At 37.0% G+C, this 27,548-nt stretch overlaps 1 protein-coding gene across 28 annotated transcripts in view; it reads left to right on the forward strand.

Annotated features, from left to right (window-relative positions):
* The window catches only part of LOC100524732 (protein FAM170A), a 689,565-nt gene that overhangs the window by 101,866 nt on the left and 560,151 nt on the right, over positions 1–27,548 (forward strand). For 6 of the 28 annotated variants that reach the window (XM_085014391.1, XM_085014381.1, XM_085014395.1 and 3 more), the window contains exon 2: positions 20,894–21,009. The exons of the other annotated variants lie outside the window; for them this stretch is intronic. The gene's annotated coding sequence lies outside the window, so the exon portion shown is untranslated. The remainder of the gene's footprint in view (positions 1–20,893; positions 21,010–27,548) is intronic. 28 annotated transcript variants of the gene reach the window in all.

Below are 27,548 nucleotides of genomic sequence, written 5' to 3' on the forward strand. Positions count from 1 at the left end.
GCTGATCCCTGATATAAATAATTTCTGTGTATACTCTTGAATTTATCAGTATTATTACCCCTTGGATAATTCAGTAAAGCATAAAATTAGAGCATCATTTGCACAGAGGATAGGCATACATCTATCTTAATTTTGGTATTTGTGTGTAATTCAAATCAAAATACACCACAGAAAGTAGTGGAAAAAGAAAGGAATGATATAAAATCAGTGATTGGGAGCTGTCGGCATATACTTAATATCGGGGATGGGATGACAAAAATAAATTTAGATTTGATGACTATCTTTAGCGTTGTGTTTGAATTCCTCTTTCTTTTTTGCATGTGTATACCTGTAATGGATTTTTGGTTTATGGTTACCATGAAGTTTGTGTATATATACTGTGTGTGTGTGTAATTGTTTTAAATTGTTGATCTCTTAAAACCCTACATTTTTACTTTTCTCCCCTGACAGTTACTGTTTTTGATCTCATATTTTACATCTGATTGTTTTGTGCATCTCTTAAATGCTTATTGTAGCTATAGATGATGTTCCTACTTTTGCCTTTTATCATCATTACTAGCTTTGTGTGGGGGTGATTTCCTGCCCTTACTGTAGGTTTTCCTCTACTGGTGAGCTGTTTCACATTATAAATTTAATTTCTTTTTTCTTTTTGGCTATGCCCACTTCACATTCCCAGGCCAGGGACTGAACCTGAGCCACAACAGCAACCAAAGTCACTGTAGTGACAACGCTGGATCCTTAACCCCTTGTGTGGCAAAAGTACTCCAGGTTTTTCACTTTATACTTTTCTTGTTTCTAGTTATGGCCTTCTCTTTTTCACCTATGGAAGTTCCTTGAATATTTGTTTTAAAATGGGATTGGTGGTGCTAAACTTTTGGAGATTTTGCATGTCTGTAAAACTTTTGATTTCTCCACAAATCTGAATGAGAGGCTTGCTAGGTAGAGCATTCTTTGTTTTAGGTTTTCTCTTTAATCACTAGAAATATATTGTGCCACTCCCTTCTGACTGTAAAGTTTCTTCCGAAAAATCAACTGATAACTTCATGGGGGTTTGCTTGTGTGTTATTTGTTGCTTTCCCTTGCTGCTTTTAATATTTTCTCTCTAGCTTTAATTTTTGTCATTTTAATTATGGTATGTCTTAGCATGATCTTCCTTGGGTTGATCTTGTCCCTTAAACTCTTGTCATTTCTTTTCATTCTTTTTTCTTTACTCTGTTCCTTGGCAGTGCTTTCCACTACTCTGTCTTCCAGCTCACTGATCCATTCCTCTGTATCATTTAGTTTACTATTTCTTCTTTCTAGGGTATTTTTCATTTCATTTACTGCATTCTTTATCTCTGTTTTGTTGTTATTTATGTTTTCTAACTCTTTGTTAAAAATGTCTTAGCTTCTGGCTCTTTGCATCCATTCTTCTCCTGAGTTCTTTGGTCATCTTTCTGATCACTACCCTGAACTCTTTCTCGGTGGATTTGCTATCTTCACTTAATTCAGTTCTTCTTCTAGGCTTTTGTCTTGTCTAAGTTGCTCTTTGCATTTTTATTTATGTGGTAGGGTAGTTACACATCTCAATCTTGGAGAAATGGCTTCCTATAGGAGATGTCCTCTCCATTCTAGCAGTGCACTCTCCTTTTGTCACCTAAGCAATATGCTCTAGGGATTCCCACTAAGACGGCTGCATAGGTCCTTCTGTTGTGATGGGCTGACTATGTGTGTGGTCTACTAGACTTGGTTGGCTGCTATTCTGATTGGATGCCAGGCCCTGCTTTGTGTGGATGATGCAGGCTGTTGTTTAGCAGGACTAGGTCATGAGGCAACTGGCATCAGAATCATAAGGGGCTCCAGGGCTAGTTCTGGACAATTACTGGTAAAGCCAGGTCCTGGGGTTAATGCTGGACTTCTGGCAGGCAAAACTGGTTCCTAGAGTCTGGCTGAAGGGCCCTGGAAAAATCTCAACCATCTTACATTATGGTGATTTAGAATTCAATTTAATTCCCAGATTTAACACCTACATCTGGGTAGACATTTGATAGATACTTTAAAAATCTCAAAGTGTGTGAAAATCCATTAGAATACATATTACCCAAAAAGAACTCTTACACTCTTCCCAAATTGTACACACAATAGCAATATAGTAGGTTCATGTTTATTTTAAAAAGCACAAAGATTTTCTTCAAAAAGATTACTTTTCTAATGTTACCCAATAGTTGCTGGTAATTGACCATTTCCAAATATGAAAGTATATTCAAAATACTTAAAATGAAATATCCACTCTCTCCCATGTAAGAAAATGTCACATTTATTAGTTTGGTAAGACAATATTATGAGGTATGGTTTAAGATCAACCTTGGCCATAGGAGATATATTAAGAATTGGGAGCAGAATTGAACAGTAAATTATTCAGTACTATGTTTTTATAGTGAGTTTAGTGGAAAGTTGTGAAATACTTTATAGAGTATAATATGTCCTCTTCTTGAATCTGAGACTTTGGAATTCTCTGTTAAAATCTAAGAGCATGGGACTAGGTAAATGGGTCATTACTGTAATTCCCATTAGGTCTTTATGTAGTGATAGATTCTGGTGTTCATGGTAACCACTGAACCTTACCATTGTGCTATAAGTACTCATCCCAACATCCCCAGTTCTTGAGTATACTGTGCCTTACATCCTACCTCTAGGTCACAACCTGCTTTCCACTTTGATTCTCCAGATCTCCCCTTATTTTTAGAAATTTTATTCTGCAGTGACCTCAAGACTCAGTGGCTGATCTCTACTACTGATGGTCAGAATCCTGAACATCAATTATTCTCTGTATCCTCAATATCTAATAATAATTTAATGAATGGAAAGTAACCCCATGGTCCATTTATGGCTTATGAAGAGCAGTTAAAAATACTGATTTCTTATTGCTAGCTACTGAAAAAAAAAATGGCTCTGGTGGCCATCGTTAGAATAATAGAAACCATTTTCTGCCATGTACATGTGGCTGCTGAGTGTCAAGTGGTACACCTCTGAGCCAGCTACTAGGAACCTACTAACCAGGTCTATCCTATTCAAATGTGTGAGCTCATTCAAGCTTTAGTTTTTTTTTTTTTTTTTTTTTTTTTTTTTTCCCTTTTCTGTGCTTCCATGTTTCCATGGGAACCATTTTACCCTGAAGCTTTTGCCTGAAATATCACATATTATACCTGACAAGTTACTCAATATTTTATATGGTGGATCTAAAACTGAGATCTATATTATACAATATAGTGAAAGGCCATAGATAAAATTATATAGACTTGTGTGTATGAGTCCTTGTTGTGTGACTGTGCCAAGACCAGCTCAGCAGACGAGGGCTGAAGAACTGGTGATGTGAAACTTAAGAAAAAATTAACATAAAACAAGACACAGAGCCATTTATCTTAATTAAAGGTTGGAACTGGGGGACTCAAGGTCTCAGGGACCAAGAGCACTGCCTCAAGAAACCACACTGCTTTTATTGTGCTCTTTAGGATTATGTCAAGTGAGGAGGGGGCTATAGGTGCAGGATATAGTTTTTTTATTATTATTATCTTAAAAGTCACATAGCTGGTAGCTGGTTAAGCTTTTATTCTGACATTTAGGCATTTAACAATCACGAGCATTGAGGAACCTTGATGTTAGCTCTCTATGCGTAGCATCTAGAGAGTCACCATTGTGCTTCTGCAGACAGCGTGCCTATCTGCAGCATCCCCAAGTGCCTAGGTTTGCACCTTGGTTCTCCTTGCTAATGCATATCCTGCTAACGACCCCTCATAAACCCCTTGGGGCCATGAAGCTCATCTTCCTTTTATTCTTAAGAAGACATATCGTGCTGTGCAAATGGCTGTGTGCCTATCTGCACAGGTCCGGCATGCCTAGACCAACGCATTATGTCATGATTCAGCTGGCCACATGAGTAACTTATGCCTTTAGGTCTTTGTTCTTAAGCTTAAGTTATTTACCAGCACTGAGACTGTTTTTCAAGCAGGAATGTGGGGTAAAGTAAAGCAGGACAAGATGGAGTTTTTAGCATAGAAAATAGAAACAGAGAGGCTAAGAAAAGATTTTAGAAACATGTCTCCTGACACAACTGTCAGAAGGTTAAGTAATTTCTGTGACTCTTCCTTTCTTCATGTGTAAAATAAGAATAGAAAACTCCTGTTATTTTTGGAGTTACAATGCAAAGTCAAAGGATGTAATGTACATAAATTGTTTGTTTCAGTGTATAACCCATAGTACACACTCAATAGAGTTTAATTGTATCAATTCTTTTAGCAAAGCAGTCGCTACCCATTAAGGGCAACTGCATTGTATGGTTTGTGCCTTAATAGTTCAAATAAGAAAAAAAAAATCAGGAGTTAATATATTCAGTAGAACATTTCGGAGAAGATGAGAAATTCTTCTCAGACTTGAAAAGTGAAAATAACATGTAATATATACTGAACTTTAGTTAAAGTCTTCTCTCTTGAATTTAATTATGAGTGGCAAAGCCACAGGTTAATGAAGACCACTGTCGCTAGCAGGTCTAGGGAAGTCCTGCTTAACTCTACCTGGAAAAAGTTCAGAGGATTTGTTTGGGCTCTTGGCTTCATTTAACAGAATCCCCTGTAGTTCCAGTAGTAATCAATTGCAAAGATATTGCAAAAGTTAGAGCAATTGAGGACATTTAAAGAAGAAGTCTTAGAAGCTGATCGTATTGATTCACCAAAGTCTTCTACCAATTCCACAGCTTAGGATTTAGGGAATTCTCTAAACACAAAATAGACCTTCTAAATATGCAAAATGACTAAACATAGCAAATGTCCACTAAAAGAGCAGTTTGTGGTTGGAGAGCATATGAAGATGGGCCTGGGGAGTAAACAAATATATTTTACTGAGACTTGGCAAAATCTAGGGTACTTAGAACCAGACATCATCTCAGTGATGACAGTCATAATAAATTGTTTTTTGTGAATCTACATTATATCATGCTGGCATTTGGAAGAGGGCAATAACTCTTATCTTCATACTCTACTCCGACTCCCAGAGTTTAGGACACATCAATAAAAGACAGAATAGAGTGTATCCACTTTATACATATAAAGCCAACTGGAGAATGTAATTTTGGCTGGGCATTAACAGCTGGTGTCCTAACGATTTATCACTTTCCTAAACATATTCAAACCATTGCATGACTGGGTAATTTCAGGTCTTGTCTTCTGAAGCAGGCAACTTCTACCAACCACAGCGAGGAGAGAAAACTGGAAAGGCCTTTCTATGGAGTAGCAGAGACTGCACAGTGCTCTTAGTTGCATTCAGGGTTTACTCATTTCCCTCCTCCAGATTCCAAGAGGGAGCAGAGTCTTAGGGTTAGGACAGAGAGAGGCCAGTTTTATTCTAGAGAAATCTCATGAAAGCATGATCCCAAGGTAATGGCGATCACCCAGGTGACACACATTCTATTGGGTGGTCATTTCTAACAGAAAAGTTGGAACTATATTTTATAAACACTTGAACGTCAAAGAGAACACATGAACATCATAGCTTTTATAGGTTTTCCTTTGATGTCATGTGGGCTCAGCCAGGAATTAACAACATTTATAAGTAGGTGATGTCTAGCGAGAATGTTTTTGGATTATTTAGTGTGTAATATTTCTGGAAATAAATGGAAGAGTAACTTTATTTTCTAAAAGAAATAATTATAGTGAGAATAACAGTCCACCAAATTAGGCCACTTTTGACACTCCCACCGATCACTAAGCTCATTGGAGACAGAAATCACGAAACTTCTTTCTTGACTGTGTTCATCCCCTAGTGAGGTCTGTTGGTTTTCCAAAAAAATTCTTCATAGGTGTCATACATGTACAGATTTTCTTACTTGTATCAAATACGAGTGACTTTTACATCTACATGTATTACAGTTAATAAGGTCAAGAACGTTCTACTTATAAGAACCCCTCCTACAGTTCACAGTGTGTATTTGGAAGTTGTTTATTGGTAAGCTCTTTAAAAATGGAATTTGAATCATTGAAAATCATTGCAAGTCTGAGTGTCAAATAATACAAGCACTTATGGAGAAGGGAATGATTCTATGCTCTAGGGGATGAGAATTTTTGTTTTGTATCCTGAGTTGTAGAAGGGTATAGGGAAGAGAAAGATGATAGATGGGTCTATATATTTAGAGGGCAGGTGGCTGTAGGCTTACATTCTCTATGTTTTATCTTTGCTAGTTTACTAAAATGTACTCTATACTCTCGGAGAAATATGTGGACACCTGCATTTGGGATGAATGAAAAACCATGAAGTGAGAAAAACCTATGTGAAACTGTAGAAATTGGAGATAGGGACTGTTCTCAGGGCTTAGCAGAAATTTAATGAGGCTTAAGTTTCTCTGCACAGGGTTCTACAACAATCTTACCTTGCTTTAGAGGACCAGAAATGCCCCAGGTAACATGTAGGTTGTATGTCTGTGTATGCATACCTGCTACAACAGTTTTCTCTTATCCTCTGATACTCCCCATGAGAAATAAAATGGATTTGACTTGTATGCGATCACTGAAGAGCAGCCAGCCACCTACATAGTGTTATAGGCCATAGAACTTTTCTCCGTATCTAAGATGAAGGTAGATATGACTCAGCAGTGATTTAATAACTATTCATCAGCTCTAAGAATTTTTATAGGCTTATAATATCACTTGCTGCCACACAAACATCAGCAATGGAGATGTTGCCTGGAGGGATTGCTCTCTGGGCTTTCAAGGGAAGGGAAATAAAAGAAAATGGATTTGATTTCAGAGAGCACTTCAAGTTGGAGTTTGTTTTTGTTTGTTTGTTTTGTTTTTGTCTTTTGGGGGCTGCACCCGTGGCATATGGAAGTTCCCAAACTAGTGGTCAAATCGGAGCTGTAGCTGATAGCCTATGCCACAACAACCTGGGATCCAAACTGCATCTTCAAACTGCACCACAATTTATGGCCACACCAGATACTTTAAACCACTGAACAAGGTGAGGGATTGAACCCGCATTATTATGGATACTGGTTGTGTTCATTACCACTGAGCCACAACAGAAACTCCCTGGAGTTTGGGGGATTTTGTCTGCTTTCTGATTGGGAATAAGATTTATGTGCCTATAGTTTGATTTCAAAGATAAATATTTCCAATATACAAGGCTGCATAGTTTGTGTGGGTATTCTGTTACACATACATAAATATTTTGAGCAATGCATTTCCTTTGCTCATCAGTTCTGTACTCAGACATGCTCAGCCTAATCCTACTTAACCCACTATTTTAACCCATTGCCTATGTATTCAATTTTCTCATGTGGTTTTTCTTTCAGATTTTTTGCTTAAATCAATGTGTAATGTGCTTACAGAACTTCTAGGTTTGTTGAAATCATAGCAATTCTATGAATTTAAAATACAGTATAATTTATAAATACCATAAAAATAAAGTTAAGGTGTTTCTAATTTATAAAATAGAGCTTCTTTCCTTTAGTTAGCTTTCCTCCATCTCTTCTTCCTCTCTCTCTTAATTTGTTCTCACATCAAAAACACTTCTTTAGGAAGACATTTCACACTGCTTGGCTCGCAGTATTGGACTGGAAAAAAAATACTGTTTTATAGAAATGACTAACAGGGTAAAAGCCTTTCTTAAGAACTTTCCTCCTGATGAATTTTTAAAAGGTTTTCTTCATAGATTTTCATAGCCTACACTTTGATTTCTGGAAGAATCCATACACACAAATATTCAAATGGAATATAGGTTTATTATATATATTAAACTTATATGAATCTGTATTCCCCACAAAAAAGAAAAATGGTGATAATTTAAGTGGTACAGATTATTCACTTCCTATCCCACAAAGGGAGGGATGGGAGTTGGCAATCTCTTATCCTCGAGCCAGTCTTGGTTCTGAATATTTTTTTCCTGAAAACCTACCATGGTCAGTATAATTCTCCTTTTAAAAGGTAAAGAGGAGTTCCCCTCGTGGCGCAGTGGTTAACGAATCCAACTAGGAACCATGAGGTTGTGGGTTCGGTCCCTGCCCTTGCTCAGTGGGTTAACGATCCGGCATTGCCGTGAGCTGTGGTGTAGGTTGCAGACGCGGCTCGGATCCCGCATTGCTGTGGCTCTGGCGTAGGCCGGTGGCTACAGCTCCGATTCAACCCCTAGCCTGGGAACCTCCATATGCCGCGGAAGCGGCCCAAGAGATAGCAACAACAACAACAACAACAACAAAAGACCAAAAAAAAAAAAGACAAAAGACAAAAAAAAAAAAGGTAAAGAGATGTCAGCCAACTATATTTAGTCCTCACTTAAACATATAATGACATACCTAATTCATCCAATTTTATTGTTTTAGAAATAATGGAGGAAGTAGTTCTATTTTTTTATGATAAGATAGTTTCCAAGAGCTTTTGACTCCTTATTATGGAATACAATTCATCATTAAATGAGACTTTACTGTAGGTTCTCTGTTTATATCTACTACATATGGGTGTATGTAGTAATAAATAATACATATTTGTGATAATATATGTATAAAAATGATAATATTCAGATATGTCCAATGATTGCATTATATAAATTGCACATGAGGAAAATTTCAAAAACTCTTCAAGCACATTTGAAAAACCTGAACATTTGAATGAGCAAATTTTCAGCTTCTCTCCTGGACTCACTGTCCATTAAATACGTGTTAACATGGTAACCTGATGATGTATATGGACTACTTTTTATACCACCCAAGGACTCTTGAGGCTTTCTTGAGTCATGCAGATTTAGGGAGATGAAGGCTGTAACCAGACTGTCCTACCCTTGTAAAAAAGTAGTACCTCCCTTAACTTCTGTGTAAGAACAGATGGATACTGTTCTTTGTCTCTTTCCAGCTTCCCCAAGAACAAAAGCCCTGTGATTTCTCTTGCCTGTTTACTGAGTGCCAGTGGGTAACAAGGGAGGGATCTCTTCATCAGGGCCCCACATGGCACTTCACCCTCGTCCCCAGCCCCCTCCGCCATCTAGTCCTTCTCTCTCTGAGCTCCAGCTCAGTCATATTGCTACATGTACTGTCTGGGAAGTGTCGTCATTCTCATTCTCTTAGTATTTTCAATGATAAGCAATCCCTTTTATCTCCTTAAAACTTTTGCTATCACAATAATTTCTCAGAAGATGGACAAAAGTCTTTAAGGACATTCATTTGTTGCAGCTGAGTCTCCTTTGGCTCTTTCCTACTTTTCTGGGAAAGTTGGTTGGGAGTCTTCTTTCTATCTGCAGGGGTTCTTTCCTGGTTCATACTGGTAATGTTTTCATAATTGTTGGGACCTAGCAGCTAGTAGCAGATGTAGGGCCAAAGTATCAGGATTTAACAGTTTTGCGGTGATCTTAAAGAAACTCTGTGCTTAGTCTCTGGTCCCTTTTTGTTTGTTTGTTTTTGTTTTTTGTTTGTTTGTTTGTTTGTTTTTTGGCAATGGCACACAGCAAACAGAACTTCCTGGGCCAGGGATTGAATCTGAGCCACAACAATGATAATGCCAACTCCTTTGCTGCTAGGCCACCAGGGAAGTCCAAGGTCAACTCCCTATTACATTTCTTTAATAGACTTAATTTTAGAGACATTTTAGGTTCACAGTAAAAATAAGTGGAAGGTATAAAGATTTTTCATATACCTTCTACCTTCAATACACTTTACCTCCCCCATTATCACCATCCCCACCCGAGTGGTACATTTCATACAATTGATGGACCCACAGTGAGAAATCGTTATCACTCAAAGGCCATGATGTACATTAGAGTTCACTCTTGATGTTGTACGTCATATAGATTTGAACAAATGAAGAAAAACATGTTCCCTGATTATAGTAACTTTCAGAGTAGTTTTGCTGCCCTAAAAATCCTCTATGCACCCTCTATTTATTCTTCTTTCCCAACTAACCTTTGGCACCCACTGATCATTTTTAATGTCTCCGTATTGTCACATTTTACACAATGTCATCAAATTGGTATCATATAGTATATAGACTTTTCAGATTGTATATGTTCACTTAATAATAACTCTTTCAGTTTCTTCTCTTTTTTTTCTGGTCACATTTATTTGTTAGGAGTTACTGTGAAACAATTCTGAATAAAGAAGATTAATGATGCTATGCTTTTAAGGTGTGTTTTTATCACATCACAATTATTAGTTAATTAGCCACTTACTGAAAAGGATAAATGATTTGTCTTTAAATGTTTTTAATTGGGTCAAGTGTTAACTGTTGAGTGGCATATATAAGAGCCTTAAACTCAGGCTCTTCTGTATTGTATGTGGGATGAGTCAAATTAACTCTCTGAGCATTATTTCCATGAAGAAATTATAATAATAATTCCTACTTTGCAGGGATAATATAATGATTAAACAAAAAATGTAAATAAAATATATGAACATCCCACACTATGCCACAAACAGTAGATCTTAAATTGCTGCCTAAGTGAAAAAAAGATAAATAAATAAATGAATTAACTGACCAGACATAGGGACCATTATTAAATAAAAATAGGCTGCTTTATTTTTTAGTTAAAAAAATTAAAATAATGTATGTACATTTTTGGGATCATGATTTGGAATCCAACCCCCAAAGCTGCATATAGTACAATTTTTGTTTTAATTAAAACATGCCCTAATTTACAGAAAAGTTATAACTATTGCATAAGAACATTTCCTAAACATTTGAAGGTAGCTACTGACTTGCCCTACCATCTCAGAATACTCCTACATAACCACAATTGCGGAAATTGACATTGATTCATTACTGCCATTCAGCTGACAAATCCCATTTAAATTTCATAAATTGTTTCAATAAAACCACCTTGATTGCTAAAAAGGATACATCTTAGAATCATGCATTTCATTTAGTTGTAATACGTCTTTAGTCTCCTTCAGTATGGAGTATAACTTTCTCACCATTTCTGTCTTTGGTGACTTTGACCCTTTTGAAGGTTACAGACCAGTTTATGTGCTCTTTTTTATGATGCCTTTTTGTGTATTTGTCATGTTTCCTTATAACTAGGTTCAGCTTTTGTACCTTTGGGAGGAATGTCACAAGGAGTGCTGCCTTGCTCTTCTTATTTTAACCTATCAGATGGTGCATAATTTTGATTTGTCCTTTTACTTGAAATAATAGTGCTCGATTATTGATTAAGGGGGTATTTTCCTGGCTTCTCTACTGTGAAGGGTCTCCTTCCATCTTTTAAAACATTATGAATTTTGTGGGGAGGCTCTTTGAAACTGTGATCTCCTTGACAAGCTTTAAATTTATACATATTTGTTTATGTATATATAACAGGCCTTTATCAAGTGATTTGCATGCTTAATTTTTTTTCAATGATGATCATGTGGTTGTCAGCCTGACCAATGGAAGCCTCCTGAAATTAGCTTCTGTGTCTTCTGGCTTGACTTTCTTTGCTTTCTGGCACATGCATGGATTCCAAGTTTATTTTGTACTTTCTCTGATGCAGCAGTGGAATTAGTCATATCTCCAAAGAACCTAGTTCCTTTTGGAGGAGAACATATTCAAAGGCCACAATCAGTATGCTAGATGTGCTTACTGCCATCAAGGTGTTTCTACTTTCAGGTTCTTTGAGTAGATACAGAGAGTGTGTGTATGTGAGTGTGGTTGAGAATGCACACTTTGTCAGCCCTTCTCCTTCCTTTGCTATAGTTTAGGTAAATAATATTTCTTATACATGTGCTTTTGTATGTACTCTATTTCTGTCTATAAAGATTGTATGGCATGAGTTCATACTGATGCTTCTAAATCTATTTCAACACATTAGGGTCCATTCTAGTATTCTTCTCTTTCCATTTCTTTTCTGAGGATGAGAATTCTGGTTCCCATTACTCTTAACATATTTAGCCAATCATTTCCCATGTATACAACCAGTCTCCCATCTCCATGGCCACCCCTTCCCCTCTGAATACTATTTGACCTAGGTTTTGGCTAGTTTCACCTGGCTTTGACTCTCACTGCATATGAAGATACTCTTCCTACTCCTCCCAGAATCCAAGCCCTCATATCAGACTACCTGCCCATATAGATGTCTTGCTTGTCCCATTTGGGCTCTGAACTTCAACACTTGGCTGCTCCTAAATATAGAATCCCTCCTTACCCTTCTCAGATACCCCCAGCTGGGCTGACCCTGGAATGGATGCCATCTTTGTTCTGCTTAGGCTCTGATTGCACACTTAGGGCTATTACCTCTGTCGATACCTCTGTCACTTTACCTTCTATGCTTGGGCCTCAAAACCCTTCACCAGGATGCTCTCACGTATGGACTGTCTTTATTCTGTTTGAGATTTGACTCCTGCGCTCGACTACCCCAGTGCACACATGCCCTCCTCTGCTTCCTCTAGCTTCCTATAATTGACATGAGATGAATGAAACACTTTAATATATATAACTTGATTACTTTAGACATAAATATAATAATATATTCTTTGCTACAACTGTAAGTGAAAATGCCCATTGTAAACCTAGAGAAATTACTAAAAACATTAAAGAAAAAAGTTTAGCTAATAAGCCAAAATAACACCTTAAATAAAATGCCAAGTAGCATTCAAGTAATGTAAAAAGAGAGGAAAAGGGGGGGAGAGGAAAAAAGAACAAATATGAAATACAGAAAACCAATAGCAAGATGATTGATTTAAATTATCCATATTAAATAATACTCTAAATGTAAATGAAGCAAAATCTCAAGTTAAAAGGCAGCAAAGCATGAGTTGATAAAAGTCTAGGTATAACTATATATTTTCAATTAAAAATCATTTAAATATAACAGATGAGTTAACATGAAAAGATAAAGAAAGATAAAAATCCTAAATGTCCATTGACAAAGGATTGAATAAAGAAGATATGGTGTGTATATATATACATATATATATATACACATATATATATATACATACATATATATATGTGTGTATATATATATACACACACACAATAGGCTATTACTCAGCCATTAAAAAAAAGAACAAAATAATGCCACTTGCAGCAACATGGACAAACCTAGAGATTATCATATTAAGTGAAGTAAGCCAGATAGAGAAAGGCAGGTATCATATCTTATCATTTACATGTGGAATCTAATAAAAATGATACAGAAGAACATATTTACAAAACAGAAATAAGCTCAAAGATGTTGAGATATCTAAATTTAGGATTAACAAAGGAGAAACTGGGGCAGGGGAGAATTGGGAGGATGGGATTAACATACACATACTTCTATATATAAAATAGATAACTAACAAGGACCTATTGTAGAGTGCAGGGAGGTTTACTCAGTGTTCTGTAATACCCTATGGGGAGGAAAGAATGGATGTGTGTATATGTATTTCTGAACACTTTGCTCCAAATATGATAATGCAACATTGTACAGCAACTATATCCCAATAAATTCAAAAGATTAAAAAAAAAAAGCTAGAATTTTTTTTTTTTTTTCATTTTACAGCTGCACTTATGGCATGTGGACGTTCCTGGGCTAGGGGTTGTATTGGAGCTGTGGCTACAAGTCGTGACACAGCCACAGCAGCACTGGATCCAAGCCACATCTACGACCTATGCTGCAGCTTACTGCAATGCTGGATATTTAACACACTGAGAGAAGACATGGATCGAACCTGCATCCTCACAGAGATAACGTCAGGTCCTTAACCCACTTAGCCATAGTGGGAACTCTGAAAGCTGGAATTTCTGTATTAAAATTACACAAAGTAGATTTCATGGCAAGGGATATTACCAGAGATAGAGATATTTCATAATGATACAGTGGTGAATTTATCATGACATAAAAATCCTAGAAAAATAGATACCTAGTTATAGTTGTTTTAAAATACATGAAGCAACCATTGATAGAAGTGAAAGGAGAAATAAATGAACAGTTTTTGTTGAAGATTCAGCATTCTTGTCTTAGAAATTGATAGAAAAGTAATCCAAAAATTAGGAGTAAAAGAATACTTAACACTATCAATTAACATGACTTGATTGGTAAATGTTCATCAATCCATTCAACAACAAAGAATGTGCATGTGTTCTTTTCAGGAATGCATGGAACATTAAACAGTATAGACCACACCAAAACAAGTCTTAATATTTTTAGATGATTAAAATAATTTCATTTTTGTACACTGACAATTAACAAACAAAAAGTGAAATGCCGAAAATAATTCCATTTATAATAGCATCATCCCCAGACATAAGAGATTTTGGCATGAATTTATCAAACTATATATACTGAATACATACACACTTAAACTAGACAATGTTTCTTGATTGATGATGTGATTACATACATTGATAACTTTGGCCGGATCCTTAATTGTAGAGTTAAAACATGCATTTTATATAAGTTATACAGCAATGAAGTCTGCTTACTTTTTTTATTTTTTGGTATAGTTGATTTACATTGTTCTGTCAATTTCTGCTATACAGAAATAATGTTTAAATAATGTCACATGGGGATAATTTTAACAATGTGTATATAGCTTTTTATATATTTGTATTATTAATTCTCTTATATAAGAAATTATAAGATTTAAGAAATTTGGTTCTCTGTGGCTGGGGATAATAGATGATGCTGAATTCTTAAAGCCACATTAGTTTTTAATTATAATATTAAAATATTGTTAATATTTTAAAGGGCATAATATCATGCTTGTATTTGAGCAAGAGAATGTAATATGAAATCACACAAATAGTAGCAGAGCTGCAGCTTCTAATGGGGAGGGTGAATAGGGGATTTGCCTGTGCAGTGTGTTTTGTTTTGCTTTTTGGTTTTGGGGTTTTTTGTTTGTTTTTTTAGGGCCACACCTGTAGCATATGGAAAATCCCAGGCTAGGGATTGAATCAGAGACATTGCTTCCGGCCTACACCACAGCCACAGCAATGGGGATTTGGAGCCACGTCGGCAACCTACGCCATACCTCCTATCAACACCGGATCCTTAACCCACTGAGCGAGGCCAGGGATGGAATCTGCCTTCTCATGGATACTAGTCAGATTTTTTTTTTCATTGTGCCACAACAGGGACTCCTGTGCAATGTTTTTCAGAGCTGGATTACTACATTCACCATAAACCCAGAAACATGAGATTTGTCCTTCTAATTTTACTTGACAAAAGCTATGTCAGGATCTGTTTGCTCTAAGCTGATTTTCTGCTTCATTTCTGTTGTACACTACTGCATACCTACCTATCTTTGCAGTTGTAGGCTAAGGCTTATTTGTAGGTTCTAGACCTTTACAAGCAAGCTGAGTCAGGTATCATCAAGCACCATTTGGTGCTTATATTAGTCCTTTCTGCCTCTTTTCATTCAGTATCTTCTGTGAACATTTTCTGAACATATTATGTTTCAGGAATTCTGGTTTATAATAAGGATTTAGAAAAAAACCAAAAACAAAATCATTGCTGCATATAAAAAGATCATAGTATTTGGAAAGCCAACACAAATGAATAACTTCCATATAATCTACTCCCATGGAACTTTAGAAGCTCTCCTAATGTCAAAAAATTGTTCACATATTTTGATATCTTGTTACTCTCTTCTGAATGTTTTTTTGACAATGTCTGTGGCCTGAATTCTGTCTGATTCTTTTTTACCCGTTGTCTTTCTCTGACTTTTAATCCCAGGTTTGTTTCTACACCCGATTAATGAATTATATTCTGATATTAAACACTTCACTGGCAGCCCTGAATGAATTTAACTATCTCTGGTCATCCTTTGGTTAACCTCCTATTTAACCCATTTCTTCTGGTTTTGATTTAAAACTGATTATCATTGACTGTTCCCTGTGGAGCTGAAGATGTGGTTATGTTATTCCATTTTTTTGTGAAACATTCTTTTTAGACTTGTCAGTATATTGAATATTATAATAATCTATAGAGAGCATTGATTTTAATTCTAGGGGTTTCTCAGGCAACATTTTGCACACTGTGTATTTCATGAAAATGCAATATTTCCTCCTCTAAAAAATGTTCAGGCTGCCTGCTGAGCACAGTTTAAAAGCCATCAGGAGGATTGTGGACTGAGAGTGGGTAACTGGTTGTTAAGGATTTATTGATTTTACAAGTTAAAGGATGACTGAATCTTTTTTTTTTTTTTTCCTTACTGTTTAAGAATCCTACAGTTTGTTTCTCTGGACACAAACTGTACTTTAGAAAAGCAATAAAATGAGTATGTCTAGCATAGTTACTACCAGGAGCTTTAGGAAATCTTTGGAGAATTACACTCCATCGAGGCATCAGAATACAGTGTTTAGACTGGCTGTCTAGACAGTAGGAAATGAAAATCTGGCAGCCCCTGCTATGTAATAGACTGTTTATGCATATTGAGTTATGGTGTAGTCATGAGCTGCTTAATGTCTCTGTGGAAAGCTAAAATAAAGTTAGCTTGTGCCACATTTGCCATGCTCACTCACACCCGTAGCTTCATGAAGTCAGGACGCATAGCTTCTGATTTTATCTAATGCTCAGAAGATTGCTATGTGCCCATGTTTCTGTAGAGCACTGAATGACTTTGTTCAGAGGAGTCTGACTTTAACGAGGTTTATTTAAATCATCAAATATGCTTGAACAGTTTATAGCCATGAATATCATTTTTTCCTCTTTTCACAAAAGGTATTGAGATTAATGATCTGAATATGGGTGGCATATTTTTGACTTGAGTTAGAACAAATAATGACTTTTTATGTTTTTATTTTGTAAAGCACCTCACACTAAAAGTCTTTGAGGGACTCAGTTTCTCAGTGTGGTAGAGCTTTGTGAATATCCAAGCTAAGTTCTTAGATGCCAAGAAAGTTCCTATAAAACCATGTTAGTACCTTTCACTTTTCTTTTGAGTTGCTGTTTCTGTGGAAGGATTGCTTTTGCTTTTTAAATCAAGGGAAGTTTGACCTGTGTCTACTCTGGACAGCAAATATTGAAAAATAAAATTCTGTCAGTAAATAATCACCCTCTTGGCTGGTAGATTCTGAAGTTACCAATATTTTTAATAGTGTGAGAGCTACATGTTGTAATAATAAAACTTTAGCTTTATTTACCAATCAAAGTATTGGTTTTTCTTTAATTTTGTCTGCAAAAGAGATAATTTAAGGGTCACTTGCTCCTGGATTATATTTTTGTTATTGCTTTCTAAAATATTATATTTAAGGTTATAAAATTACTCGATCATTCAGAAATGATTTTCAGGTAATTGATCATAACAAATGAAATAGAAATTTTATGTAAATAAAAGTTTTCAGAGTATGAAGCAATTTGAGCCACCTCACTAAATATTATATTTACAGCTTTTGTATTTAAGCCCTAGAAATCACAGACTGCCAACTAAGTTTGTCATATAATAAACTTGGTTTTCTTTAGATAACTTAGAATCTTCTAGGCAGCAGTCTTAAGTTTCAGTATATGATCTTGAAATGATTGCAGAAGACTAAGAGTAATATCCATTTCATAAAAAGTTGCATTATCATGGTCAAAATTCACAAAATTGATTTAGGGATATAAAATTAGAATAATCTCATTAAGTCAAAATGCCCTGAGAATTATAGGAGATTTAAAACTTGTTTTGGGGATCATTATTCTTGGAATATTCCTGTAAAATAGCTAATTTATGTATATTTTATGCAGATAAAAATAATATATTGTGTTGATTCTCACTTTTTTTCTTCCCTCTGATGTTTTGACTCTAAATCACCTGAGAGAAAGGGCACACTCCAGTTTGTAACCCTGTCACCCTCCTGGGAATGACTCTTGGAGGTTGTCAGAGAAAATGCTTGGAATTATGTACTATTGTCTGTGGTGTGCAGTTGAAAAAGCTCCCAGGAGTTCTTGTTGTGGCTCACTGATGAAGTTTGGACATTGCATTGCTGTTGCTGTGGCATAGGCCTCAGCTACAACTCTGTTTCGACTCCTAGCCCAGGATATTTCATATGCTATTGATGCAGCCATTTAAAAAAAAAAAAAAAAAAAAAAAAAAAAAGGAAAGAAAAAATCTCAAAGTAGTTTAGATTTGCATCCCTGTGTCTCAACTGAGTTGTACTAAATTCATTTCAATACTTACATACACTTCATCCTTCACCAATAAAGTTGTCTTCAAATAGGTGCTATTAACTAGTTAGCTATATTTATATTTTGAACACAATAGGTATCTTAGTAAAAATTAATTGACAGATATTTAAAACCAAATATTTCATCATCTAATAAAATCTGACATTAAAAATTTAAGTGAGACTATCCAACACTGAAAATAAGTCTACTGTATGCTATTATTTATCCAAAAACATCAAGTGCCAGCTATGTCAGGCACAGATAAAACCAGATTAAGTGTAGTGTTAGTCTTTAGGAAACTGAAACTATAGTAAGATGTAGACCTAAGTAATGTCTCTGGATATAATATGATCAGTTCTACAGTTTTTATTTGTAAAGTATTATGGTGGAACACACAGATCATCATTTTTTCTCTAGATTTCTTTATATTGTTGGAGGCAGGATCAGGTAGAGAAGCCATGAATTGCTTCATAGAAGGAGACTTGTTAGTGAATTTATACTTTGAATCTTTAGAGTTATGTCTCTACTTAATTAACTTGATTGTTTTGGGTGAACATGAAATTAGTTTAATTCATGCGATTAATTTAGATGAACCAGTAATGATTTTTTTTTTTTTTTTTTTTTTTTTTGTCTTTTTGTCTTTTTTGTTGTTGTTGTTGTTGCTATTTCTTGGGCCGCTCTCACGGCATATGGAGGTTCCCAGGCTAGGGGTTGAATCGGAGCTGTAGCCACCGGCCTACGCCAGAGCCACAGCAACGCGGGATCCGAGCCACGTCTGCAACCTACACCACAGCTCACGGCAACGCCGGATCGTTAACCCACTGAGCAAGGGCAGGGACCGAACCCGCAACCTCATGGTTCCTAGTCGGATTCGTTAACCACTGCGCCACGACGGGAACTCCATCAGTAATGATTTTTGTTTAACATTATGAATTTATTCATTGAAAATGTTTATAGGCAATATTGGGCATTAAAGGAGTTTCCACTGTGGCACAGAGGGTTAAGGATTTGGTGTTGCTGCATCTGTGGCTTGGATTCGGTCCCTAGCCCAGGAACTTCCATTTGCTACATATGCAGCTCAAGAAACTATATATAGTTTTAATTCCCTATATGTACACATAGAGACTATAAGAATATAAAAGAAAGGAAAATTTTGGATGAATGATGATTAAAATGAATGTGGAAAGGTTGTTATATGGTCTTTCAGGATATTCCACATGACTGAGTCTGACAGTGACACAATGTGCGCATTAAAGCTTAGAGTCATCAGCACATGGGTGATGTAGTGAAAACTCTGAGCTTGGGTAAAACCCCAGAGCAAAGAGCACAGGCCAAGAACTTAATTCTGGGGTCTCAGTGTGAACACAGCAAACACAAAGGCTATTTGCATCATATATTCAGAGAGGTTAAAAAAAAAAAAATAAAAGGCAAACTCTGGCCTTGGAGAATTTTGATGGTGGACCAAATACAAAAGTAAAGCCACCCCCACTCCAAATTTATTGAATTTAACAGTATGGAGGTCCATGGTCCTTCTCTTCCAGAAGACTGTGTAGACAAAATGAAGGTATCTTATTGTAGGGGATTTTATTGAATGAAGACAGATTAAAGGAAGCAGAGGTGGGGAGTAGGGATGGTCATTTCAAGAAGCATGGAAGACACAGGAGGATGAGAAAATGAGGGCCAAGTAGAGAGACATAGCCAGGAATCCTAGAGCTGGGAAGCCGTGTACCTTGTGTATGCAGAAAAAAGAATGAGCAGATAGAGACATGGGAAAAACAGACTTGTTACCTGCTGTATGATATATCCTGGTTGGCTTATTTACATTTTTTAGTAGCTTAAAAAGAATGCATAACCTTTCCCAAATCTTTCCTCAGTGATCTCTTTGTTAATTTTGTGAAAGAATGATGTGATAGGACCAGTTCTTTCTCTCCCAGAGTGAGTTGGCCGGAGTGAGATCTGAGAAGGCAGAGACCACTGCCCCGTGGTGTGTCTTTCGTGGGGAACCTTCCATCACTCTGGTTTATTTAGCTGGGAGTACATGTGAGGGGGACAGAAACGGTCCACAGCCCAGTGAGGATGGACCCTAGCCAGGTGACTAGAGATAGATGTTCTCTCTTCCTCAGCCTCCCCTAAGTGAACACACACTACTAACCCACAAAGATGTTTAAAGTGTGTTCTTGCTGTTATTTTTTGTTAGCATCTCAGAGCTAAGCAAAAGAGTACAGTTACCATTTGGGACCTAACTAATTCATTCCCATAGGCTTCAAAAAGGGGTCAGAAGCGGTGGAAGGAGGGCCGAGAATTTAGGCCCTTGGAGGCCATAAAGCATTTTCCTCACATGATCTCAAAGTACCACTTCAGACAGCTGTTGTCTATTTTACCTGGCTCCCCCTTAAATACTTCTCATCCTCAACTTTGGTCTTGAAAAAATCTTTCCTCAGGAAACTCAAGGTATTCTGATTTCTCGAAGGAATCTGAGGAATTATGTTTCTCTTATTTTGTAGACTCAGGCTTCATTAAGCATAAACTTTGCTAAGGCTCTGTGTCAATTGCCTTTGTGACAATTAAAGAAAAGCACCTCCCACAGCAAAAAAAAAAAAAAAAAGAAAAGAAAAAGAGAAAGTTTGCATGCTACTGCAAAGTCTGAATAACCACACACGATAGTTCACTTAGTGGTCTGAGGAAGCATGAGTTCAGGAGCTTACTTGGTAAAATTTGGCTTACATGTGTGTTAAAGGTTGTCCCACATAGAAAGATCCTTTTTAAATCCATAGATAGAGCATATGCATTAACCCTTTTAGGACTGGGCAAAATTTCTAAAATCACTCTCTCTCCTTAGCTGGCTGTGCATGTATCCTGTCATACCCATAAGATGGAGGCAAACATTTCAGGTTTGAGAGAAAAAAGCCATCTCAGAATTCACAAAGAATTGACAGGACTTGCTCCCATGTGCAGGTATGCTGATGAATGTGTGTGCACATTCGCTGTTGGAGTGTGTGTGTATGTGTGGCTGTGTGTGGAGAGGCAGGATTCGTACTAAGCTCCCTCTTCTTCCAGCTCTAGGCTTTATCAAATACCTAGCACCTGTCTATACACCATTATGTGATTCAGTACAGTTACATGACTGTAATATAAGTGACACCTATAATTGTGGCATTCTTAAGAAATACACAGTTTAAAAAAATGTGTGTCACTTAGCAGGGGGAAAGTCGAGAGGGTTGGCTTGAGATCCCGGGAGTGAGAGTGTTGGAGGCTCTGATTTAGTCCCTTTTTCCAGCAGTATAATTGTAGTCTCCTCTCAAGTTATTTTTAAAATAGATAACCACTAAGGACTTACTCTATAGCACAGGGAACTACACTCAATATTATGTAATAACCTATAAGAAAAAAATCTGAAAAAGAATATATGTATGTGTGTGTGTGTATATATATATATGTATAGATAATAACTGAATCACTGTGCTATACACCTGAAACTAATATAACATTGTAAGTCAAATGTATTTCAAATAAAGATATCTCATTTCTGTAAGTTCTATATTTTTGTTATTTTAAAAATCAATACAATTTAGTATTACTTAAAAATGAAAGTACTTTCTATATCTTGGCTTTTATTTTACCGATTGAAAGAAAAATAAACACTCAGTATTTTGCTAAGAATTGTTTTGATTCTTTCCTAAGACTAAGATTGCTTCGATTATAAAGTACCACAAATAAGCATTGAATGGCTCTGTTTAAACTACCTGAGATGAATAATAGCACCTAAAACTCGATTCTTATGTTTTAACAGAGAAGAGGGGTTAGTCTAACTAATTTCAAGATATTTGTCATCTACAGGTTTTAAAAAATGAAGCAACAAAAGGACGAATTTCACAGGCAGAGGCTTAGTGCCAAGCTTTACCACGTGATCTCTAGTGTTGAGCTTGCTGTTTTGTGTCATAATGATACTTGTGGCTATTTCTCCCAGGGACATAAAGCACAGACATTTTTAATAATCTGGAAACACAGTTCATGTAGTTTTAATTAAGTAGAAAATATAGTATATGCATAGCATTCATTGATGCATAAGTTAATTTAAAATCAGACTAGCTAGAATTGTTCTGCCCTACCCGTAGGATGAGGGGTGACAGAACTACTCTTATCCCTAGTGAGGCTAATTAAGGGGTATGGCCATGGTAAGGGTAAAAATGTTCACCTTCCTAAGACCTAAATAACAGGCTTTTAGAGCTCTTCCATATATCTAGAACTGGCTACTGGAACTCATATCTGAAGATGTCTTTCTTCACTCTAATAGAGCCATAGCAGTCAGAAATTGGGTTTAAAGACTTCCGTGTAAGTTCTTTTTTATTCTGTGATTTTTATCTTTTCTTTTACATTTGATTTACAGTGTTCTGTCAATTTCTACTGTACAGCAAAGTGACCCAGTCATACATATGTATATATATATATTTTTTTCTCACATTATCCTCCATCATGTTCCATCACAAGTGACTGGATATAGTTTCCTGTGCTATACAGCAGGATCTCATTGCTGTGAGATCTTAAGGAGCAGCAGGAAGGTGTTCCTGGTGATAAGCCGTGCTCCCACTACTTCTGTCAGTGTGCAGGATACAGGAACTTGACTTGCAAGGAAAAGAACCTGGTAGAAGATTCTACAGTCTTGTAGATGGGATAGGATTATTGCTGAGAGGTTTTCTTCCACTCTGGGGAAGGGGAGGTGATTCTTTCCCCTTCTTGAAGCTAAGTGGGAGAACAAAACATTAGGAAAACTAGTTTAAAACATTTGGGGAACATCTGAAAGAAGTTGAAATTAGGATGCAATTCCTCCTTAACCATCTGCTTAGATCTGGACCAGCTCCAATTAGAACCGAGGAAAGAGAATGGAGAGAGATGGCACAGGAGGTGACTGTGATGCAAGCTCTACTGCTCCTGTTAGAGTTCAGGAAATGTGAGGTTTCCCTAGGCAGCAGATATCATTAAAAATAACTTGGATGGGAGTTCCTGTTGTGGCGCAGTGGTTAACGAATCCGACTAGGAACCATGAGGTTGCGGGTTCGGTCCCTGCCCTTGCTCAGTGGGTTAACGATCCGGCGTTGCCATGAGCTGTGGTGTAGGTCGCAGACGCGGCTCGGATCCCGTGTTGCTGTGGCTCTGGCGTAGGCCGGTGGCTACAGCTCCGATTCGACCCCTAGCCTGGGAACCTCCATATGCCGCGGGAGCAGTCCAAGAAATAGCAACAACAACAAAGACAAAAAAAGACCAAAAAAAATAAATAAATAAAAATAACTTGGATGAATCATTCTGCAAGTATCCAAACCAAGCAGGCTGCTCATTGGACAAACAGCTCCATCAGTGAGGGCTATATGTGAATGGCTTTGAATGGAACAGTTTGAACTAGATCCAGATAATCTATGACAAGATATTTTATGGATCCCAGATCCCAAAGTGCATTCCAGAGAAGCCAATCATGCATTATACCAAAGAGAATATTTTTAGATGCTGGCTGCACAGAGGGCATGGCCTAAGAGGCAGTAGCTTTCTGAAAGCAGTGGTCTGCAACCAAGTGAAGAGACTTTCATCCTTTATAATCCTTCCTGTTTTCAACCTACTAGGAAGGTAAGCATCTGTGAAAGGAAACGTGAATGTTGTTCAGTTTTTCCTTGGATATGAGATTGGAACTTTTAAACAGATGACACTAATTTTTTTTTTCCTAACTGGAAAGAAGTAGGTTCAATTGGGATTCCATAGAAAGACAGGGAGTGTGTTTCTGTAGGATCCAAAAGCAAGATTCAAAGAGAATGGAGATTTTACCTACTTTACCTACATTTGAGACTACTTAGTAAATCACTCCAGCAGTGTTTTGAAGACAGCAGGTTTGGAAACGTCTGATGACAATAATAGAAATTATCCCTTCACTTTCAAGAGGGGGAAATCACAATGTCCTTTTAACTCTCTGGAGCATGGTTGATTATCTTAATAGAGAAACTGCCAAAGGTTTTCTTCCCATCCTGCTTATATTTGTCCAGATCAGATGCCTACATGGAAACACAGCTTGACTGAAATTGGGATCCTAATATCTGAATTCTTATTTTAAGTTGAAGTATAACTGACATACAATATTGTATTAATTCCTAACATACAATACAGTAATAGGAAATGATTGCCATGATAAGTCTAGTTACCGTCAGTCACTGTACAAAGTTATTACAATTTTATTGACTGTATTCCCTATGATGTACATTTCATCCCCATGATGTTTCGTAACTGGAAGTTTGTATCTCCTAAAACCCTTCATCTATTTTGCCCACTCCCCTCTCATCTGACAATCACCACACTCTGTAACTTTCAGTCTAGTTTTATTTAGTTTAAAATTTTTTTATTGTTCTTCTTTTAGATTTCACATGTAAGTGAGATCATATAGGATTTCTCTTTGTCTGACTTATTTCACTTAGGAAAATACCCTCTAGATCCATCCATTTTGTTGCAAATGGTAAGATTTCATCTATAAGGCTAATATTCCATAACACACACTTAGCTAATGCAAAGGATTGAGACTGCTTAGTAAATCGCTCCAGTAGTGTTTTGAGGTGCACACACACACGCCCCACATCTTAATTCATTCATCTGTCAGTGGATGATTAGGTTGTTTTCATATCTTTTCTATTGTAAATAAATAATGCTGTAGTGAACATAGGGGTATATATATCTTTTTGAAATCATGTGTTTGTTTGCTTCAGATAAATACCCAGAAGTAGAATTGCTAGATTGTATGGTCATTCTATTCTTAATTTTTTGAGGAAGCTTCATCCTGTTTTTCGTAGTGGCTGTGCCAATTTATATTCCCACCAGCAATGCACAAGGTTTCCCTTTTTCCATTACTCTCTTTCACACGTGATGTTTGCTGCCTTTTTGTTAATAGTCATTCTTACAGGTGAGAGGTTATATTTCATTGTGGTTTTGAATTGCATTTCTCTGATGATTAATGATGTTTAATATCTTATTAAGTACCTGTTGGCCATCTCTATGACTTCTTTAGAAACAGTCTGTTCATGTCCTCTGCCCACTTTTTAACTGGGATTGTTTGTTGTTTGATATGATATTAAGTTGTGTAAGTTCTTCACATGTTTTAAAATTCAATCTCATATCAGATATATGATTTGTAAATATCTCCTCACATTCAGTAGGTTGACTTTTTATTTTGTTGGTGGTTTCATCTGCTATGACAAAATTTTTTTTTTAAGTTTCATTTGTTTACCTTTGCTTTTTTTTAAAAATTTTTTGCCTTTGCCCAGAAGAGACAAATCCAAAATAACACTGCTAAGACATACTTGTCAAAGTAAGTCTTAGTGCCTGTGTTTTTCTTGTAGGTGTTTTATGGTTTCAGGTCTTATGTTTAAGTTTTTAATCTACTGTTGAGTTTATTTTTGTATATGGTGTAAGGTTGTACTCTAGTTTTTATTCTTTTGCATGTATCTGTCCAATTTTCATCTATAATGTTAGTACACTTGATGTTGTCCCACTTAAACTATCTTCAGTTTTAAAAAAAAAATTTTTCTTTCCCTGTTCTAATTGTGTGATTTCTACTACCCCATACCATCTAATCTGGTGTTGATGACCTCTAGTATATTTTTAATTTTAGTTTGTACATTCTTCAGCTCTGATTTCAGCAAGAATGTTTATGGCCATGTGCACTCTTTATTAGGTAGATTACTTATTTAAGTAGTATTAGGGTCCTTTTCTGAGGTTTTTATCTTATTCTTGTGTTTGGAACATATTTTTCTGTTTCCTCACTTTGCTTGATTCTCTTTGTTTCTATGTATTAGGCAAACTGCTACTTTTCTTCCTTAAAGGCATGGCCTTGTATAAATGATAATACTTTTTGTTTAACCCTTCCCTAGCTCTTGGTTGTCTCTCAAGTCTTTGTGTCTGTCTATACCACTCAATATATTCCTAATATGCCTCTGTTGTTGACAGTGTGCCAAGACCTATCAGTGTTCCAAGGAAGGAATCTCATTTAGCACATAGTTTCGGGCTAATCAGAAGCCAGATCTTTAGACACAGATTTTAATGTATGCATATGTATATAATCCTATGGAGCTCCAATGTTAATCTCTTCTGGCCTCAAGGCCCAGAGATCTGGAGGTGTTCTGGCTGACATGTGCCAAAACTGGGGCTCCTGATGAGTGTATGTTCTCATTTTGGGGGGAGTTTACCAAGCCATAGTGAGGCCAAGGGATGATGAAAGATGATGTCCCCCTTCTTATATCCCCTGGGAGTGACTCTTCGCATCTAGATGCGTGATAAACCTTCCCAGTGACGTTCTAGGCCAAATAAATAAGCCTTTACCATAAAAATATTGGGGTTACATTTTAATCTGCTGTCTGGGCAGTGTCTGGGCATCGTGGCCTGTTTGTTTAAGTCCCGTGAAGCTCAAGAACACCAGCATCACAGGCCACCAGTGCCAGGTGAAAAGGCGTGTCCTTTGTGTAGATTGTGCATGCCTCTTGGCTTTAGCTAGACAGCTAGAGAGTGCATGGACAGGGCTTATTCTCTTGTTTCAGAAAGACAGTGGGAAAGTCTCTTGACTCTGTGTGCTCACAGGATTCAAAATACAGCAGGAGAGTCCCTTGTTTGTGCATGTGCATCAGCTGGGAGAAGGAGAATTCTGAGAATGCTTGAATTCACCAGCCCTAGTCAAGGGGAAGGGGGATGTCAGGTCTGCTTTAATCTGGGAGAGGAAATATGCTGTGACCACCAACCTTTCCCAACCCTAGCCAGTGGGCAAGGTACTGTCACTGCTGCCCACACTTGGAAATGGCAGCTAGGGAGATGAGAAAGCCATGATCATTGGTGCCCACATTCTACCCTAGCCAGGGAACAGAAGAGTGCTCTAAGTACCACAAGTCTCTGGCTTCAGCAGGATGGCAGGATAGTGCTGCGGTCACTTGTTTGAGCTCACCCTGCTATGCACATTAGAGGAGGAATGTGACAATGTGACAATAGTGTCTGCCAGTCCTGATCTATGGAGAGCAAGGAGTAGCATTTCCACTGATTCGGTCCCTAGTAGCCAATGCTTTTAGATCTGCAAATGACTCTCCTTCCTACATAGCTTTGGCACTTTTCATACTGCTCTGATTTCTTTGGGTCTTGGTGTGAGAGAGACCATGTTCAAGCCCTTGAAGGTATCTCAGTTCCCTATATCCCTTTGGGACTCTTGGACTTAAATCCTGTTGGTTTTCTAAGCTAGATATTTTGAGAAGTTATCTTTCCAATGTAGATCCCAGGGGCCAGGCTTCCTGATGTGGGTATCCAACAGCTCTCTTCTCTGGGAAAAGCATCCAACTGGTGAGATATCCGTCTCTGTCGTATGCTGGGATTGGGGGTTTTGGTGAGAACATTTTCTGTCGCTCCTACCCAACTTGATATGTTTTTTATCCTTTGTTGTAGACCATGTGCTCACCTAGTTCTCGGGTTGTTTTTAGGGGAAGTTGATC

This window comes from Sus scrofa, chromosome 2, assembly GCF_054392235.1.
Source record: "Sus scrofa isolate SSC_HxYL_T2T_F1_AM1 chromosome 2, Sscrofa_HxYL_maternal_Yorkshire_Landrace_v2.0, whole genome shotgun sequence".
Lineage (NCBI taxonomy): Eukaryota > Metazoa > Chordata > Mammalia > Artiodactyla > Suidae > Sus > Sus scrofa.